This window comes from Gordionus sp. m RMFG-2023, chromosome 1, assembly GCF_954871325.1.
Source record: "Gordionus sp. m RMFG-2023 chromosome 1, tfGorSpeb1-WG-v2, whole genome shotgun sequence".
NCBI classification, from domain to species: Eukaryota; Metazoa; Nematomorpha; class Gordioida; order Chordodea; family Parachordodidae; genus Gordionus; species Gordionus sp. m RMFG-2023.
In genome coordinates, this window is record NC_088775.1 from 42,196,863 (window position 1) to 42,216,919 (window position 20,057).

Consider the following 20,057-nt stretch of genomic DNA (forward strand, 5'->3'; position numbering starts at 1 on the left):
GTGTTTCCAACACTGAATTCCTAAGCTTCGTAGGGATTATCAATCTACCATTTCGTTCAACGATTCCCCTGTCTATTAATTCCTCTCGTTGGGTGTGAAAGATTATTAGCTCCGGTTCTTCTTTCCGATTAAAGCCTCTCTACCCTTGCTCAATATGTTGTGCCACTCGCTTTAGTATTGGATCTTTAATTGAATTCTTGCGCAGGTTTCCCTCTGAGACCTGCATATCCTCTAAGTTTACGTTCCGAATCGCCAATGCATGCTTGGTATCCCGATTAGGTATGATATCGTGGAGCGGTAGCCTAGATAAGGCGTCTGCTATAACATTTTCCCGACCAGATCTATATTCCACGCTAAAGTCGTAAGCGGCCATCTTCCAGGCCCAACGTGTCAGACGATTGTTCGATATCTTTGACAGATCCCTCTTTTCCCCGAACAACCGTTCCAAGGGTTTATGGTCTGCCCTAAATATAAATTTTCGACCGTAGATAAAGTTGTGAAATTTTTCTATTCCAAATAACAATGCCCTCGCTTCTTTATCGATAGTCGCATAATGTTTCTCCGACTGTAACAACGTCCGAGACGCAAATGCCATGGGTTTTTCCGCGTTTTGTGATACCTTATGAAGTAAAACAGCCCCCAGTCCTGTATCTAACGAGTTACACTCCATAATCAACGGTAATTTAGCATTATATGGCGTTTAGGTTTCTTCTGTTGATAACAATGTCTTAACTTTATCGAAAGCCTCCTGCTCTACATTAGTCCAACACCATGGTACTTTTACACTAGTCAATCGATGTAACACAGCTGCTTCACTATGAAGATTGGGAATGAACCGTTCATGATACGTGACAAGCCCAAGAAATGAACGTAACTGATGAACATTCTTGGGGTTAGGTGCGGCCTGGATTGATTTAACTTTCTCTTCGCTTGGATGTACCCCATTTTGGTCGATAACGATACCTAAAAACGAAACAGATTTCCGTAAAAATTGGACTTTTTCAAACTTAGATTTGAGACCTGCTTCCTGCAGCCTATCGAGTACTATTTTTAAATTAGCCAGATGTTCAGCGTCATTTTTGCCGGAGATAATTACATCGTCCAAATACACTCCAGTCATCGGGCAATCTTTCAAAACATTGTCCATAACGCTGGAAAATAGTTGGTGCGCACGAAAGCCCAAACGGCATCCTTCGGTATCGAAAATATCCTTTATGTGTTGAGATGACCAAATATTCTTGGGACTCTGGCTCAACGGCCATTTGTAGATACGCGTCCTTTAAATCTATCACCGTAAAACGGTTCCCCCCTTGAATCTTAACCAATAAGTCATCCAGGGTAGGAATAAAGTGATGATCATATAATAGATGGGGATTTAAACTCACCTTGAAATCTGCGCAAATACGAATCTCGCCATTGTTTTCCTGATATTTACTGTTGGGGTTGCCCATGGCACCCTAGTTATAGAGGAATCGATGGGCTCCAAAATCTCCGCAGCCACAAGGCGATCAAGTTCTAGTTCAACCGCTCTGCGTAATGGAAATGGCACTCGACGAGCTGGAAACGATTTTGGAACAGCCGTATCTTTTAATTGGAGTCGCACAGCGAAATTACGTATCAACCCCGGTTTGCCGTCAAAAACAGCTTTAAACTGTTTAGCTAACAAATGCCCCATTACGTTTTCTGTTAGTGACATCCTCGATCCGTGTGAGCATCGATTGTATTCGAACGGCCCATCGGGGCTTCGGTCCGCGGGGGCACCGATTGTATTCGAGCGGCCTATCTGGTCATCGTTGGTTTGGTGGCAACTTGAAGTTATTGTTTTTCTATTCGTTTTGAGAACCTGTTGTATGCTTACCTTTTTCATAACTCAAACCCAAATGCTAAAATCCATGGCAACCCAAGCAGAGGTAGGTCATTTGACTTTATTATAATAACTGATAAATTGCGAATTTCCTTCCCCACTTGCACACGAACCATGGCTTCACCCATAAGATCCAAAGGCTTATCTCCATAGGCTGCTAATGGGTTTGTGGAAGATGTTAGTGGTTTGCCAATTTTCTCCCAAATATTCAATCCTATAATAGAGGCTTGTGCTCTTGTATCATAATCAAAAGTGATACTAAGTCTATTTATTTTGGCTGTGATCTTTGCCCTTTTATTTAATCCCCTTGTCCAGATATTATTAATTGAATCACTTGATAGGTTAATGATGCTTGGTACCTTAAGGTACCATCTATCAAATTTGAATTTTGCATTTTTCATTTGGATAGGCACTACCAAATATATTTATAATATATATTTGAAAAATCGTGATTTTTGGAAAGACTCTATGGCCTAGTAGGCAAGAGCTTGGCTTACTTATCCTATGCTCCCGGGTTCGAATCCCGGGAATGATCATGTTTTTTTTCTTATTCTAACTTGGGGGTTCCATCCTTGGGGGGATGATATATAGGAAGCCGGACTCGACCACGTGATTCCGTATTAATATATTAAATAATAAGGGTCTTATTACATTTTAATAAATTTTGGTCGGTATTTAGCAAATTAGATTGGTATTTAAAATATTTCCATACATTCACTTGGTAGTAAGCATCATTAACCAGTGAAAATGTGGTTTCACTGAGTTTAAATTGCGATATACAGGCTTACTACGGCCACATGCTGCGAAATGTCCTGTTCTTTGGCACTTAAAACATGTTTTGTCTTTAGCTGGGCATAAATATCTTTCATGCCAGCCGGCACAATTCTTACATTTATTATCGTAAAACTTGTTATTAGACTTCCTATAATTAATGTCTCTCTTAACACACTCTTGTGAATTAGGCATTTTATGTTTGCAATCTTGCGGTCTGACACTATTTACCAAGTCTTTCTTGATAGTCATTTCGTTTTGAGCATTTTCTGTTTCCGTGGCCATATCTAGCACGAACTTGAACGTCAGGGGCTTTTTGTTTACATCCAATGCTAATGGAAATTTAGTCCTAAGTTCAACTTCAAGACCTGGTAGATCTATACCCGCAACTAATTGATCTCTTAACCGGCCGTCAACTTCTGACGGCGTAAAACAACACGCTTTCGCAGTTATTTTGATTCTATTAGTGAACTCTCCAATTGGTTCATTCTCATTCCTAATTAACCTTATGAAGTCTAATATACTACCGAAAAGGGTTTTATTCTTCTCAAAAATATGTAGCGAGACACTTCTTATCTTATCAAATTTAGTTGTTAGAATGGTTTCAGGAAATAAATATTGTTCGAGAATGTCAATGCCCTCAGCGCTAAAACTCACCATGAACAAGTCCTTATTTTCTTGATCGGTCGGTGTCCAGTTCTTTAGTCTTAACGCTGCGTCCCAAAATTGGAATCAACGTTGTATAGACCCATTAATTTGATATTTTTCTAACTTATCAATAATACTTGTATTTTTGGACTGAGGCATAATTTATAAAATTAATAACTATTTTCTTACTTGTTTTAATTAGAATATTAGAATCCACGTCGTCGCCACTTTAACGAAAGTAAAACCATTATTTATATTTATTTATTTCTATAACTCATTTAATAGATATCAGTTTTCATTGACATTTTATTCAGTATAATTAAACATAAGGTGCAACTTAATTATAAATGGCGATATATTACACGTTAATAGATTGATTTGTACATAATACATTAGGAAGTTAAACCACCTATTATATTAATCGTAAATATATATATATATATATATAATCATATCTAACTGTCAAATATAATATATAATATGATAAAATATTACAATAGATTACTTCTTTACTACAATATGCAAGAATGGAGTTCAACTAGAAAGATGCACTAAATAAAAATGATCTTTTTACGACAAAAATATTTAAAAATATTAAATCAATTTTAGTGAGTTATTTTCTAAGAAATATTATAGGGGAATTATTTTCCGCTTACCCATTAAAAAATCAGAATACTATTATGCAGCCTGTAGAATTTGTTTGCAGAAGGAAAAAAGGTTTGAACATCTATTAGCAAAATCTCGAGGTTTAGGTATTATTTATCTGGCTAAAATATTGAGCTAGCCATTTTAAAAATCGTCTCAAAACGAGCTTTAACACTAGGGGTGAGCATGGTCTAAATTTTGTTGCATGTGTGCTATTATATATTTAAATACTATATTATCCATTATGGTGGAGGATAGGAATGATGTAAAGATCAAGGTATTATTGAAGACGTTGGATCTGAAATTTCTTGCAGAGAATATTATAGATGAAGCTACAAAAAATATAAATTATTCGAAACATTGGATAAAGAGATGGCTGTGAGTATCATGGATAACATTGACAATTTATCATATCAACAAATGAAAGATTTAGTACAAAAGAAAGTTGAAAAGAACAAGATCACGCGTATTTTGGAGTTGTTCAATACAAAACCGGACACACTTGAGTCTTCCAGAGAGTATTTCGATAGACTGAAAGGGTATAGTTCGGGGCTCAATCCTGAATTTTTGTTGGTGCAATTTATGTTGAATTGTCGTAATGAAAAGCTAAAAACAAGGTTGACTGAAGAAAATACTACAGAGATTAATATTATAGAGGACATTGTTGTCAAATTTCAATCGTTGGAGATCAATAATAATAAAACATATGTAGGGAAAGATTCTTGGAGAAGAGAGGATAGAACCGATTGGCAAGGCTATTCGTCTTGGAAAGAGAACAAGCAGACTTTTAAGACCAACAACAACAACAATAATTACAACAACAACAACAGCAGCAACAACAACAACAACGGCAGCAGCAACAACAACATCAACAGCAATTACAACAATTTCAAAAAGACGGAGATGATACAAACCCCTTATAATTTAAGGCCAAGAAAAAATTAATTTTATTAATGATATTATGATTGACCTTCAAGTTAATAATTATGATTTTTCTTTTATGATAGATACTGGTTCTCCGGTGTCATCCTTGTCCATGAAAGAGTTTGAAAAGCTTACGAAGGATGAAGTTGTGTCACTTATGAAGGGTCGCCTATCATAGTCATTGGTAAAGTTATTAATTGTAATGTCAAATTTCTAAATACGATTAAATATTTAGATTTTTATGTTTTGGAAGGGGAGGGACCACCTTTATGTGGTCTAGATGGGATCAAAGAATTTGATTTGATTAGATTTAATTTTGATTTTAATACTAAAGAGATAGGAGATAGGGTTAATTTTTTAACTTTTAATAATCCGTTATCACTTCGAATAGGAATCGGTTGATTGTCCAATGACAATGACTTTGATTATAACCTTAAATTTAAAAGAAATGACAATGACTTTGATTTACTACCTTAATTTTAAAAGAATTAAATTTTGAGAATTAACTTTAAGCAACTCCGTTTTTTTTTTCAAAGTGAGCATCAATCAATTATGGCGTGGGGGTATTTTCACTGAGAGGATCAGGAATGTCATTTGAAATTCAAATTTTCTAAGGTCAAAATTATTCATTTAGATTATAATGGTTCTTTAATTATAATTGTTTTCTATGATAATACGCTTTTCTTATATTTTTTTTTATCACCATCTCCAAATTTTATCATATATTTTAATGATTGTTTTTTTTGATTAAATAATTTTCTTCATTATATAAATTTTATTCCAAATATATTTATTGTTTATTGGCCACCTATAGTGTGAATTGTACCTATTGATAGTGTAATTTATACCTTTTGTAAGGGTAATTACATAAAAAACTATCATGTTCAACTATGGTGCCAATTCCCCTTTATACATATATTTTCATTCTTAAAAATAAATATAAATTACCTCTCTCATGCCAAACGAGTTCTTTCCTTCCCCATATTTTTGTACAATGTTGTGTTTTAAAGTTTTAAAAAATTTTTTTTATATATATTTTTTATTTTGGAGGGAGTGCATGTTGCATGTGCGCTATTATATATTTAAATACTTAAATAATTTATATTTAAAGTTCAGTTAAATTATTATATATTTAAATACTTAAATAATTTATATTTAAAGTTCAGTGATATTTATTTGTATATCTCAAGGCAACAAAATATATATATAAATTACAACAAAATATATATATAAATTAATATATATTTTCATTTTGAAATCACTTGTTTTTTTCTTATTTTTAAAATAAATTATAAAAATATATTAAGAATTCCTCCGTAACTTATTTAATACATTCACACACTTTATTCTATTCTATTCTATTCGTATATTATCCATTAAATTTATTTATATTGACTGGGGCATGAGGAAAAGCTTGTAAAAATTATTTATATTTTACATGCTTTCTTTCTCCTTATTGAATATTTAAAATAAAACTACTTATATAAAAAAGTTTAAGAAAAACACATTTAAATTGATTCAATAAAAAAAAAAAAATAAAATAATAAAAGGGAGAGGCAAATGTCTGACCCAGAGTTCTACTTCTATTCCCACCCATCTGGGAAATACATTTTTTAATGCGTAAAGAAAATAATATGTTGTCTGAAGGTCCGTGAAGTTGGCCCCGCAATTTTTGATTTTCAATGGTTTATCAGTTGGTGTGATTAGTACCCGATTTGTACCGTTTTCAGTTCGATTTGTACCATCACCGTTTTTGAGATATTCAAAGAACAAAATGGGGGGCCAACTTCACGACAGCCCCCCAACTTTTGAACTTAAAAACAAAAAGTGAATAGGTCGATAGAAAATGATTTGTACCGATTTGGACCGTTTTCAGTTCGATTTGTACCATCACCGTTTTCCAACTATTGACCGTTGAAAAAATGGCGCCAAAAATAAAAAACACTCAAATTTTTTTTTTAAAAGTTTTTTAACGTACAACGGTAGAGAATTTTTTTCTCTTAATAATGATGCCTCAAATTAAGCTTTATCTTCATTATTTATTTCGGAAACTCTAATTTTAAACCTTATATTATAGCGCGAAGTTAGCCCCCCCCCCCCCCGATATTCAAAATTTAAAATTTTTCAAATTTTTAAAACGAGATTGATTTGTACCCGATTTGTACCGATTTGTACGGTTTCAAACTCGATTTGTATTATTACCGTTTTCCAGCTATTGACCGTTAAAGATATCGCGCCAAAAATAAAAAACACTCAACATTTATTTTTTTAAATTTTAACGTACAACGGTAGAGAATTTTTTTCTCTTCCTAATGATACCTCAAATTAAGCTTTATCTTCATTATTTATTTCGGAAATCAAATTTTAAACCTAATATTTTAGCGTGAAGTTAGCCCCCCCCCCCCCCCCCCCCCCCGATATTCAAAATTTGAGATTTTTCAAATTTTTAAAACGTTGTACCCAATTTGTACCGTTTCAAACTCGATTTGTACTATTACCGTTTTCCAGCTATTGACCGTTAAAGATATGGCGCCAAAAATAAAAAACACTAAACATCTATTTTTTTAAAAAATTTTTAACGTACAACGGTAGAGAATTTTTTTCTCTTCCTAATGATACCTCAAATTAAGCTTTATCTTCATTATTTATTTCGGAAATCAAATTTTAAACCTTATATTTTAGCGTGAAGTTAGCCCCCCCCCCGATATTCAAAATTTGAGATTTTTCCAATTTTTAAAACGGGATTGATTTGTACCCGATTTGTACCGATTTGTACCGTTTCAAACTCGATTTGTACTATTATCGTTTTCTAGCTATTGACCATTAAAGATATGGCGCCAAAAATAAAAAACACTCAACATTTTTTTTATTTTAATTTTTTAAAGTACAACGGTAGAGAATTTTTTTCTCTTCCTAATGATGCCTCAAATTAAACTTTATCTTCATTATTTATTTCGGAAATCAAATTTTAAACCTTATATTATAGCGTGAAGTTAGCCCCCCCCCTCCCGATATTCAAAATTTGAGATTTTTAAAATTTCTAAAACGGGATAGATTTGTACCCGATTTGTACCGTTTCAAACTCGATTTGTACTATTACCGTTTTCCAGCTATTGACCGTTAAAGATATGGCGCCAAAAATAAAAAACACTCAACATTTTTTTAAAAAAAAATTTTTTTAACGTACAACGGTAGAGAATTTTTTTCTCTTCCTAATGATGCCTCAAATTAAGCTTTATCTTCATTATTTATTTCGGAAATCAAATTTTAAACCTTATATTATAGCGTGAAGTTAGCCCCCCCCCCCCCCCCCCCCCGATATTCAAAATTTGAGATTTTTCAAATTTTTAAAACGGGATTGATTTGGTTCCATGTCAATTCAGCGAAAATTTTATCGCGAAACAAACTTTTATCGCGAATGTCGTTTATCGCGAATGGATTTTATAGCGAAACTTTTATCGCGAATCCATAATAGTGAATACTATTCCGCGAATGCAATATCGCGAAACAAATATCGCGAATTTTTTATAGCGAAACCTTTATCGCGAAACCTTTATAGCGAATACATTACCGCGAATACAATATAGCGAAACAAATATCGCGAATTTTTTATAGCGAAACTTTTATCGCGAAACCTTTAATGCGAATACATTACCGTGAAACTTTAATCGCGAAAATTTTATAGCGAAATTATTATCGCGAAACCCAAATCGCGAAGACAATGTAGCGACAATTATTTCGCGAAACATATATCGCGAAGATATTATAGAGAATTTAATATCGCGGTAATTGCTAATAATGACTAATTTATTTTGAATCATTTTTTTATAATTATATTATTTGAATAATATTTTTTTAATTCACATAGTTTGTAATTTTCTTATAACCTTAAAAATTTTTTACAATGATTAATTAACTTAGACTGGTTTATGAAATTTGTTATTGAAATACACTTTTTTCGCTATCCTATCCTTTCCTTCGAAGTTCTTATTTTTTAATAATCGCGCACAAGGAACTCAGCTTTATCAATATATTAATCATTGAGTTTATTAGTTAAATCTTGATATTTATTGGCGAAATTGATATCTGGGTAGCATTCCTATTTATTGTCTGATGACTTAATATTTATAAATTTATCAATCAATTTTGGCCAGGGTTAGCAAGTCAGTCAAATGACCAGTCAAATGACTAGATTTTGACGGGTCAATTGAACGGGAGAATATTTGACCTGGTCAAGTGGTCATATATTCTATAAGATCTGAATATAAAAATATGTTTGAAAAAGAAAAAACGATATAAATACATGTGAAATGTGATCACAATGCTTATTGAGTTCCTAATATTAAGGAGAGCATTTTAATCATAGTGAATTTAATGAAGTATGTAATATAATAAAAGAATTAGGCATACAAGGTGGTGATCAAAATATTTCAAGCTATATCATAAATTTCAGAAATAAAAGCGGCTTGTTTAATAGAAAATCATGGGGATAGCAGTAACTTCCATAAGAAACAATCAGATTTCAAACTCAAGCAGTGGAATTAGCTTTGACCACCATGGCCATTAAGAGAAGTGACATTACTAACAATTTCTTGATCTACTTCTTCTTTAGAAAGAAATTGGTCTATTTGTGTCAATAATCTTACTAAAACAGAAATCGATTGAAGATTTAGACAAAAAGAAAATTGATTAAAAAATATTAAAGAAAATGATGATATTCAATATAAAATAATATTTATTTGATTTTAACTATATTTGATCGGTCAAATGCACAACCGTGGTTTTGGCAGTCACTATTCTTAAACAGTGTAGATGAATAAAGTCTACAACATTACTGTTTAGAATATCAATTTTGAATGGCAATTCAAAAATAAATTACATCTAAGTGAAATAAGGGATTTCCCCAATTTAAAATATTTATTAATTTTATTATTTTCAATCTTTATAGATATCTTTTTATCTTTTCTGTTTATTTGAAGGGGGGGGGAGGGGGCGTGATAAAATTTTTAGTTTAATAACTCGGCATTAATTTAAATATAATATTTTGATATGGGTTCTTATTGAATCTTAAATAATTTTAAAATATAATAAAAAAAATAGCTACACTAAAAATTAACAAATAATTAATGACATATTTGATAAATTATAACTATTTAAAAAAAAAGTATTGCCGAAATTAAAAAAAAAAAATTTCCCGTCTGGCTGGTGCCATTCCTTTGGTTATAAATTATAAATATTTTCGCCATTCTTTCCTCTTTATTTCGGAGTCTTATAAAATATGTTATCAAGCAAAAATAAGGAGATCTTAACCTTTAAAAATTATTTGTTCCGCCTGGATAAAGTAGTCTCAGATACTAATTATTATAGATGTATCAATCAGGATATTTTTAAATGTCCCGTACGACTCACAAAAAAAATGGTAAGATAAAAGATAATAATGAAATACACAATCATCCAGAAAATCCAATCGAAATGGAAACCAAGAAAATAATCAATTCAATTAAAAATGAAGCTTTGAATAATACTATGGAAACTCCAAACTTTATTGTGGCGAAACACGTATCTCAATTAAGTGATTCTATATCAATGGCACTACCATCACCGAATCTTATGAAACGTATAATTCACCGAACGCGGAGTTCAAACAGTTTTGCACCTCCGAATCCTAGCAGCCTTATTGAGCTGGTAATTCCGCATGAATATTCAATTACGGATAAATATGAGGATTTCATACTTCATGATGATGGTCCGGTAAGATTTTCTATAAATTTTTTGAACAAATATAACTAAATCCTTCATTTTTGTTGCGATAAGCTGCCCGATAAGAAACACTTTATTATAATTGCTTATTTATTTATCATGTGTGTCAGGTTCCCGACCGTGTTATCATATTTGGAACAAGAAAAAATTTGGACTTCTTAGCTTCATGCGAACATTGGTTTTCTGATGGTACATTTAAATCGTCGCCACCTTTATTTATGCAAATTTATACAATTCATGGGATTAGAAATAATAATGTTTTACCTCTCATATATATATTGACCAATAGAAAGGATTATGAAACTTATAAAAGAATATTTACTATTATAGGTGACAACTTAATATCAACTCCAAAAAAAATTATGACGGATTTTGAAATGGCCAGTGTAAAAGCTTTCAATGAAGTGTTTCCCAATTCGCAACACAAATGTTGCTATTTCCATTTTGGCCAATCCTTTTGGCGAAACATTCAAAAATATCCAGAAATATCGCATAAATATAAAACAGATGTAGAATTTAATATACAACTTAGAATGATGGTTTGTTTGGCGTTTGTGCCACCTTTAAATGTAGTTGAAACATTTGAATTACTAATAAACTCCGAATTTTATTCTAATAATCAATTGTTACTTCAGCCTCTAATTGAAACTTTTGAAAAAGCTTATATTGGTAAAACGTTTGGAAGAGGCAGACTACCTGCTTTGTTTAATATTGAACTCTGGAATTGTTACCAATCAACACTGAACGGGGAAGCGAAAACCAACAACGCGGTTGAAGGGTGGCATAGATGCTTCAGTTCCCTCCTAACAAGTTACCATCCAAACATGTGGAAATTTATATCAAGTTATCTATATATCTATTATTTTAAAATGATTTAAAAAGTATAAAGATTTACTAATAAACTATATAATTTTTCCTAGGCTTAAAAAAACAACAAGGGTTGACAGAGTTAAAAATTGCTCAATATAATTCTGGTGAAACACCCTCTACCCAGAGAAAAAAATATCGAAATCTACATGCGAGAATAGTAACAATTGTTTCTGACTTCGAAAATCGATCAAGATTAGATTATCTTAAAGGAATCGCTATTAATATAACATTGAATGTTTAATTTTTTAAATTCTTATCTACAATAATAAAAATTTTGTTTGTTTTTATATAATAGTCTCAAAATTTTTATATTTTCATTATTTTTTTGTGACAAAAATATAGGATACTTTGGTATAAAATTTAGCTGGTTACTTAAGACTCATTCATCAAGATATAGATTTTATGAGGGTATTTACAAATTCTTTTATATGTGTGTGACACATTCTTTATCTACCACATCAATCCCACGATTAATATTTCAAAAATAACTACCTTTCGTCATGCATTATAAAATTATTTTAAAATTCATATTCCTAGCCCTTGAGTCATATAGTTGTTTCCCCTTACAAATATGATCATTTTTGATGAGCAACATTATTATAAAGTACTATTAAAATAATACTCAAGTATTACACTAAAGGGCAAAGTTTAAAACGAGGATTACATTTTCCTTTTATTTATTAAAGCATATAAATTTATATCGGGGTGTTTTTGTCAGATTTTTTTCCCATGGTTATTTTTAACCAGTCTTTGTTCAAATCAGTGATTCTTTTAAAAATTTACACTTCAGTTATATATTTAACAAACAAACCTATTGGTTTAGACGATATGTTATGACAATGCTCTACTTTCATATTCAATAAAAAAAAAATACCTTTCACCACTTTCCAATTTTTCAAATAATGATAATTATTTCATAACTAACTATCCCCCCTCTAATTTCAATGATGCTCCTCTAATGAGTTCGCAGTTCAAGTTACGATATTGACCTTGCTATAAAAATTTGGGAAAAAATTGGTTGTATTAATTTTGTTATATAGCTTTAAAATTCCTTAAGGTTATTAATTATTTAAATATTGGAATTTGCTTAAATTTTTTTAATATACTATATTTTCATTTGATTTGATAACAATGTAAATGAGCTTGGGTGGCTTCATGTCATGTCATGAATAATAAAATTAAAATACATCATTTTTTTTGGTTATATTTTTTAAAAATTATTTTCTAAATTTTTTTTATTAATAGCTCAACCTATTCGCGGCTTGATGAAAATAATTAGCTATCCTAATTGATTTTACCATAACCAATCCATCTCATTTTGATATAACATTTTCCAAAGTTGCCGCAAGTTATGTCATCTGTCGGAAAAGTTTCCAAGCTTAATTTTCTTTTGTATAAAATATCGAGTTAGCCTTTTATCTTTATCCTCATATTTTGAAATAAGGAAAAAAGTTGATTTTATAAATAATGATAATTTCATTTAATTTTTTTATTATAATTGCTTTCTTTAGATTCTTTGTTCAATCTAAATTTGATAATTTTTAAAATTCTAATAACTTTTGGTTCATACTCAGGGTTGTCAGGTCAAAATTTTCAAATTGAGGGAGATGTGGGAGAAACATGAAAATTGCGGTAGAAATATAAAAATTGCTAAAAAACAATTTTTTGCGGGCGGCCTGCGGCCGGGATTTTGAATTGATTTAATTATCCGCCTATTATTTTTTATAATTAGTTATATAAATACAAAGTCGGTAACTATTTTTCAAAATACAATAAAATCTTGATTTATTAAATTATATTAATTTATAAAAAAAACCAACGATCTTTTTTAAATATAAAAAACGATTTTAATTTTACAATTAAAAATATATTTTAAGCGAATGTCCCTCAAAACGACCGCAATTGGAAATCTACCGTGTGTGTGTATAACATTATAGGGATAGGCGCTTAATTATCAAGTATCACGTTTAAATACATAATAAGGTACTACAAAATAAGATATAATACAGATGCAACTACAGGTACTTATCTTGTAGTACAACATTCACAGAGATACTTATCATCACAATGTTGGTAGAATCTTTTTTCCATAATATTTAACGACTCTAATATAAATGAAAATTATACTTGTAGAACAAATGAGCAAGGCTATCATTAATGTTTTAAGACCTAAATCCAGGAGGTCAATTTTTGACGATTTGAAAGATGGGCATATATATGCAATTCTAACAGATGCATCTAAAGGGATTTCCCTTGATCTTCCGCTATTTCAACAAAATTAAGGTCATTTCAATAAAACTATTAAAATTTTTCCCCTCAAATAGTGAAAAATCCAAAGACATAGCTAACCATATAATATCAGATTCGAGATGATCAATAAATTGCATGTCAGCTTTCTGATCTGTTAATGCCTCAGTGAATTTGGAAAAAACAGAGTGTATTTACAGAAGCGAGTCTACACAATGTTGGTTGCGATATGTTCCTAATATCGGCCATCGATAGAATTTTAAAATTTTATAAACCTTTAAAAAATATTTCTTATAATGAATGGCAGAGGTATATTTAGGAATGATTTCACATGTAGAATGTGCAGTTGCAATCGGAAGAATCTTAACAAAGATTCACAAAATAATGCTGCAGATGTGTCCATCTTTACAGTTAAAAATTGACAATAAATTTTATGGCGCCCTTGCTAAAACATAATTATATTTTATTTGAGATTTAAATAATAGAACTAAATGTTTATCGTCGTTATTGAGATTATAATAATCCTGGCATGACATATTATACATTATTTAACCATTAGCTCGTTCTCTAATGTTGTTAAATCCGATTTCTCTCCTTTTTTCCAGGCAGTCCTCTTCAGGCTAAAAATGCGCTCGGATGAGTAGAATGAGGTAAGGAGAAGTTTTGGCGAATCATAAAAAATAGCGAGAATTAAAATCTTTTCAAATAAGACATCAATGTCTTTCGGTATTTTTAATATATTTATTAAATTACAAAAACCTTAATTGATGGTTTCTGTTCCAAGGTCATAATATTTATATAATTGTAAATAGAGTTATTAAAATCAAATTTTGATTGTAAATATTCTAAAATTGTCTGAATAAAAATATCTGCATTATTTAAATATGTATTAATTAGAGTATTATTTGAACATTTTAATATAATATTTTTAGCAATAGCGCCATAAAATTTATTTTCAATTTTTAAATATAGAGATGAACAGAGCTGTAGCATAATTTTGTGAATCATTTATAATAAAGAATATCCTGATTGCAACTGAATATTAACTGCATGCAGTAGATTTCCTACATGTGAAAAGAATCCCAAATATACTTCTGCCATTTCATATTAGAAAATTTTTTTCAAATTTTAGGACAGCCTTTAAAATCTTTATTTAAGAAGTATTTTTTTAAGGGTTTGTAAAATTTTAAAATTCTATCGATGGCAGGTATTAATGACAACCACCTGATAGGTATATATCCCAACAACTCACACCATTCCAAGTCAGACCACTTCACCAACTCTTTTAATTCATTAACTCTTTTAGTTGAAGTAAATTTGTTAAAATATTTCATCACAATTATTTCGACATCCACAGACAGTACATTCATTGCCTTCTTGCAAGAACTATGTAGTATATATGGCATATACAGCCAATTGGTAATAATTCATTTGTGCGGCCTCAATTCGGTAACTTTAGTTTTGGCCAAAATTTACAGAGGCATTATTAGCGCAGAAAGCTGGCATGCAAATCATTGATAACCTTGAATCAGCTATATTTACCCTTATGTGGCTAGCTACATCGTTGGATTTTTCACTATTTGAGGACTTTTTTTTAACAGTTTTATTGAAATGTTCTTTAACGTTTCCGGTTCACAAAATATATTTTTTGTCGCTATAGACTTTTATAAGGGAAAGGCTAACATCTTAATCGTAATTTTGAATATAATTAAATCATTAAACTCAGAATTAAATTCTCTATCCAAAACCGCTTAGATGTATTTTTTTACGTTTCCTGTTCACAAAATAAATTTTTTGTCGCGATAGACTTTTATAGGGGAAAGGGTAACATCTTAAACGTATTTTTGAATATAATTAAATCATTAAACTCAGAATTTAATTCTCTATCCAAAACCGCTTAGATGTATTTTTTTACGTTTCCTGTTCACAAAATAAATTTTTTGTCGCGATAGACATTTATAGGGGAAAGGCTAACATCTTGAACGTAATTTTGAATAATTATATCATTGAACTAAGAATTTAATTTTCTATCTAAAACCGCTTAGATGTATTTTTTTACGTTTCCTGTTCACAAAATAAATTTTTTGTCGCGATAGACATTTATAGGGGAAAGGCTAACATCTTAAACGTAATTTTGAATAATTATATCATTGAACTAAGAATTTAATTTTCTATCTAAAACCGCTTAGATGTATTTTTTTACGTTTCCGGTTCACAAAATAAATTTTTTGTCGCGATAGACATTTACAGGGGAAAGGCTTACATCTTAAACGTAATTTTGAATATAATTATATCATTAAACTCAGAATTTAAATCTACAAAATAAATTTTTTGTCGCGATAGACTATTATAGTGGAAAGGCTAACATCTTAAACGTAATTTTGAATATAATTAAATCATTAAACTCAGAATTTAATTCTCTATCCAAAACCGCTTAGATGTATTTTTTTACGTTTCCTGTTCACAAAATAAATTTTTTGTCGCGATAGACTTTTATAGGGGAAAAACTAACATCTTAACGTAATTTTGAATATAATAAAATCATTAAACTCAGAATTTAATTCTCTATCCAAAACCGCTTAGATGTATTTATTTACGTTTCCGGTTCACAAAAAATTTTTTTTGTCTCGATAGACATTTACCGGTGAAAGGCTTACATCTTAAACGTAATTTTGAATATAAATATATCATTAAACTCAGAATTTAATTCTACAAAATAAATTTTTTGTCGCGATAGACTTTTATAGTGGAAAGGCTAACATCTTAAACATAATTTTCAATATAATTATATCATTAAACTCAGAATTTAATTCTCTATCCAAAACCGCTTAGATGTATTTTTTTACGTTTCCTGTTCACAAAATAAATTTTTTGTCGCGATAGACATTTATAGGGGAAAGGCTAACATCTTGAACGTAATTTTGAATAATTATATCATTGAACTAAGAATTTAATTTTCTATCTAAAACCGCTTAGATGTATATTTTTACGTTTCCTGTTCACAAAATAAATTTTTTGTCGCGATAGACATTTATAGGGGAAAGGCTAACATCTTAAACGTAATTTTGAATAATTATATCATTGAACTAAGAATTTAATTTTCTATCTAAAACCGCTTAGATGTATTTTTTTACGTTTCCGGTTCACAAAATAAATTTTTTGTCGCGATAGACATTTACAGGGGAAAGGCTTACATCTTAAACGTAATTTTGAATATAATTATATCATTAAACTCAGAATTTAAATCTACAAAATAAATTTTTTGTCGCGATAGACTATTATAGTGGAAAGGCTAACATCTTAAACGTAATTTTGAATATAATTAAATCATTAAACTCAGAATTTAATTCTCTATCCAAAACCGCTTAGATGTATTTTTTTACGTTTCCTGTTCACAAAATAAATTTTTTGTCGCGATAGACTTTTATAGGGGAAAAACTAACATCTTAACGTAATTTTGAATATAATAAAATCATTAAACTCAGAATTTAATTCTCTATCCAAAACCGCTTAGATGTATTTATTTACGTTTCCGGTTCACAAAAAATTTTTTTTGTCTCGATAGACATTTACCGGTGAAAGGCTTACATCTTAAACGTAATTTTGAATATAAATATATCATTAAACTCAGAATTTAATTCTACAAAATAAATTTTTTGTCGCGATAGACTTTTATAGTGGAAAGGCTAACATCTTAAACATAATTTTCAATATAATTATATCATTAAACTCAGAATTTAATTCTCTATCCAAAACCGCTTAGATGTATTTTTTTACGTTTCCTGTTCACAAAATAAATTTTTTGTCGCGATAGACATTTATAGGGGAAAGGCTAACATCTTGAACGTAATTTTGAATAATTATATCATTGAACTAAGAATTTAATTTTCTATCTAAAACCGCTTAGATGTATATTTTTACGTTTCCTGTTCACAAAATAAATTTTTTGTCGCGATAGACATTTATAGGGGAAAGGCTAACATCTTAAACGTAATTTTGAATAATTATATCATTGAACTAAGAATTTAATTTTCTATCTAAAACCGCTTAGATGTATTTTTTTACGTTTCCGGTTCACAAAATAAATTTTTTGTCGCGATAGACATTTACAGGGGAAAGGCTTACATCTTAAACGTAATTTTGAATATAATTATATCATTAAACTCAGAATTTAAATCTACAAAATAAATTTTTTGTCGCGATAGACTATTATAGTGGAAAGGCTAACATCTTAAACGTAATTTTGAATATAATTAAATCATTAAACTCAGAATTTAATTCTCTATCCAAAACCGCTTAGATGTATTTTTTTACGTTTCCTGTTCACAAAATAAATTTTTTGTCGCGATAGACTTTTATAGGGGAAAAACTAACATCTTAAACGTAATTTTGAATATAATAAAATCATTAAACTCAGAATTTAATTCTCTATCCAAAACCGCTTAGATGTATTTTTTTACGTTTCCGGTTCACAAAAAATTTTTTTTGTCTCGATAGACATTTACAGGTGAAAGGCTTACATCTTAAACGTAATTTTGAATATAATTATATCATTAAACTCAGAATTTAAATCTACAAAATAAATTTTTTGTCGCGATAGACTTTTATAGTGGAAAGGCTAACATCTTTAACGTAATTTTGAATATAATTATATCATGAACTCAGAATTTAATTCTCTATCCAAAACCGCTTAGATGTATTTTTTTACGTTTTCCTGTTCACAAAATAAATTTTTTGTCGCGATAGACTTTTATAGGGGAAAGGCTAACATCTTAAACGTAATTTTGAATATAATTATATCATTAAACTCGAATTTAATTCTCTATCCCAAACCGCTTAGATATATATTTTACGTTTCCGGTTCACAAAATAAATTTTTTGTCGCGATAGACATTTATAGGGGAAAGGCTAACATCTTAAACGTAATTTTGAATAATTATATCATTGAACTAAGAATTTAATTTTCTATCTAAAACCGCTTAGATGTATTTTCTTACGTTTCCGGTTCACAAAATATATATTTTATCGCGAAAGACTTTTATAGGGGAAAGGCTAACATCTTAAACGTAATTTTGAATATTATTATATCATTGAACTTAGAATTTAATTCTATATCCAAAACCGCTTAGATGTATATTTAACGTTTCCGGTTCACAAAATAAATTTTTTGTCGCTATTGACTTTTATAAGGTAAAGGCTAACATCTTAAACGTAATTTTGAATATAATTATATCATTAACCTCAGAATTTAATTGTACAAAATAAATTTTTTGTCGCAGTAGACTTTTATAGGGGAAAGGCTAACATAAACGTAATTTTGAATATAATTATATCATTAAACTCAGAATTTAATTCTACAAAATAAATTTTTTGTCGCTATACACTTTTATAGGGGAAAGGCTAACATAAACGTAATTTTGAATATAATTATATCATTAAACTCAGAATTTAATTCTACAAAATAAATTTTTTGTCGCGATAGACTTTTATAAGGGAAAGGCTAACATCATAAACGTAATTTTGAATATAATTATATCATTAAACTCGAATTTAATTCTCTATCCAAAACCGCTTAGATGTATATTTTACGTTTCCGGTTCACAAAATAAATTTTTTGTCGCGATAGACATTTATAGGGGAAAGGCTAACATCTTAAACGTAATTTTGAATAATTATATAGTTGAACTAAGAATTTAATTTTCTATCTAAAACCGCTTAGATGTATTTTTTTACGTTTCCGGTTCACAAAATATATATTTTATCGCGAAAGACTTTTATAGGGGAAATGCTAACATAAACGTAATTTTGAATAATAATATCATTGAACTAAGAATTTAATTTTCTATCTAAAACCGCTTAGATGTATTTTTTTACGTTTCCGGTTCACTAAATATTTATTTTATCGCGAAAGACTTTTATAGGGGAAAGGCTAACATCTTAAACGTAATTTTGAATATAATTATATCATTGAACTCAGAATTTAATTCTCTATCCAAAACCGCTTAGATGTATATTTAACGTTTCCGGTTCACAAAATAAATTTTTTGTCGCTATAGACTTTTATAAGGCAAAGGCTAACATCTTAAACGTAATTTTGAATATAATTAAATCATTAAACTCAGAATTTAATTCTACAAAATAAATTTTTTGTCGCAGTAGACTTTTATAGGGGAAAGGCTAACATAAACGTAATTTTGAATATAATTATATCATTAAACTCAGATTTTAATTCTACAAAATAAATTTTTTGTCGCGATAGACTTTTATAGTGGAAAGGCTAACATCTTAAATGTAATTTTGAATATAATTATATCATTGAACTTAGAAT

General features: G+C 29.8%; 2 long non-coding RNA genes across 2 annotated transcripts; both read left to right on the forward strand.

Annotated features, from left to right (window-relative positions):
* Window positions 1-1,781: 1,781 nt before the first annotated feature.
* LOC135922594 (uncharacterized) lies at window positions 1,782-4,311 on the forward strand. Its single transcript, XR_010570969.1, has 3 exons — window positions 1,782-1,910; window positions 3,486-3,521; window positions 4,187-4,311. It is a non-coding gene; the product is annotated as an uncharacterized LOC135922594 (long non-coding RNA).
* A 270-nt stretch (window positions 4,312-4,581) lies between these two features.
* On the forward strand, window positions 4,582-10,847 carry LOC135922080 (uncharacterized). Its single transcript, XR_010570725.1, has 3 exons — window positions 4,582-5,036; window positions 10,311-10,603; window positions 10,723-10,847. It is a non-coding gene; the product is annotated as an uncharacterized LOC135922080 (long non-coding RNA).
* The last annotated feature ends 9,210 nt before the right edge of the window (window positions 10,848-20,057 follow it).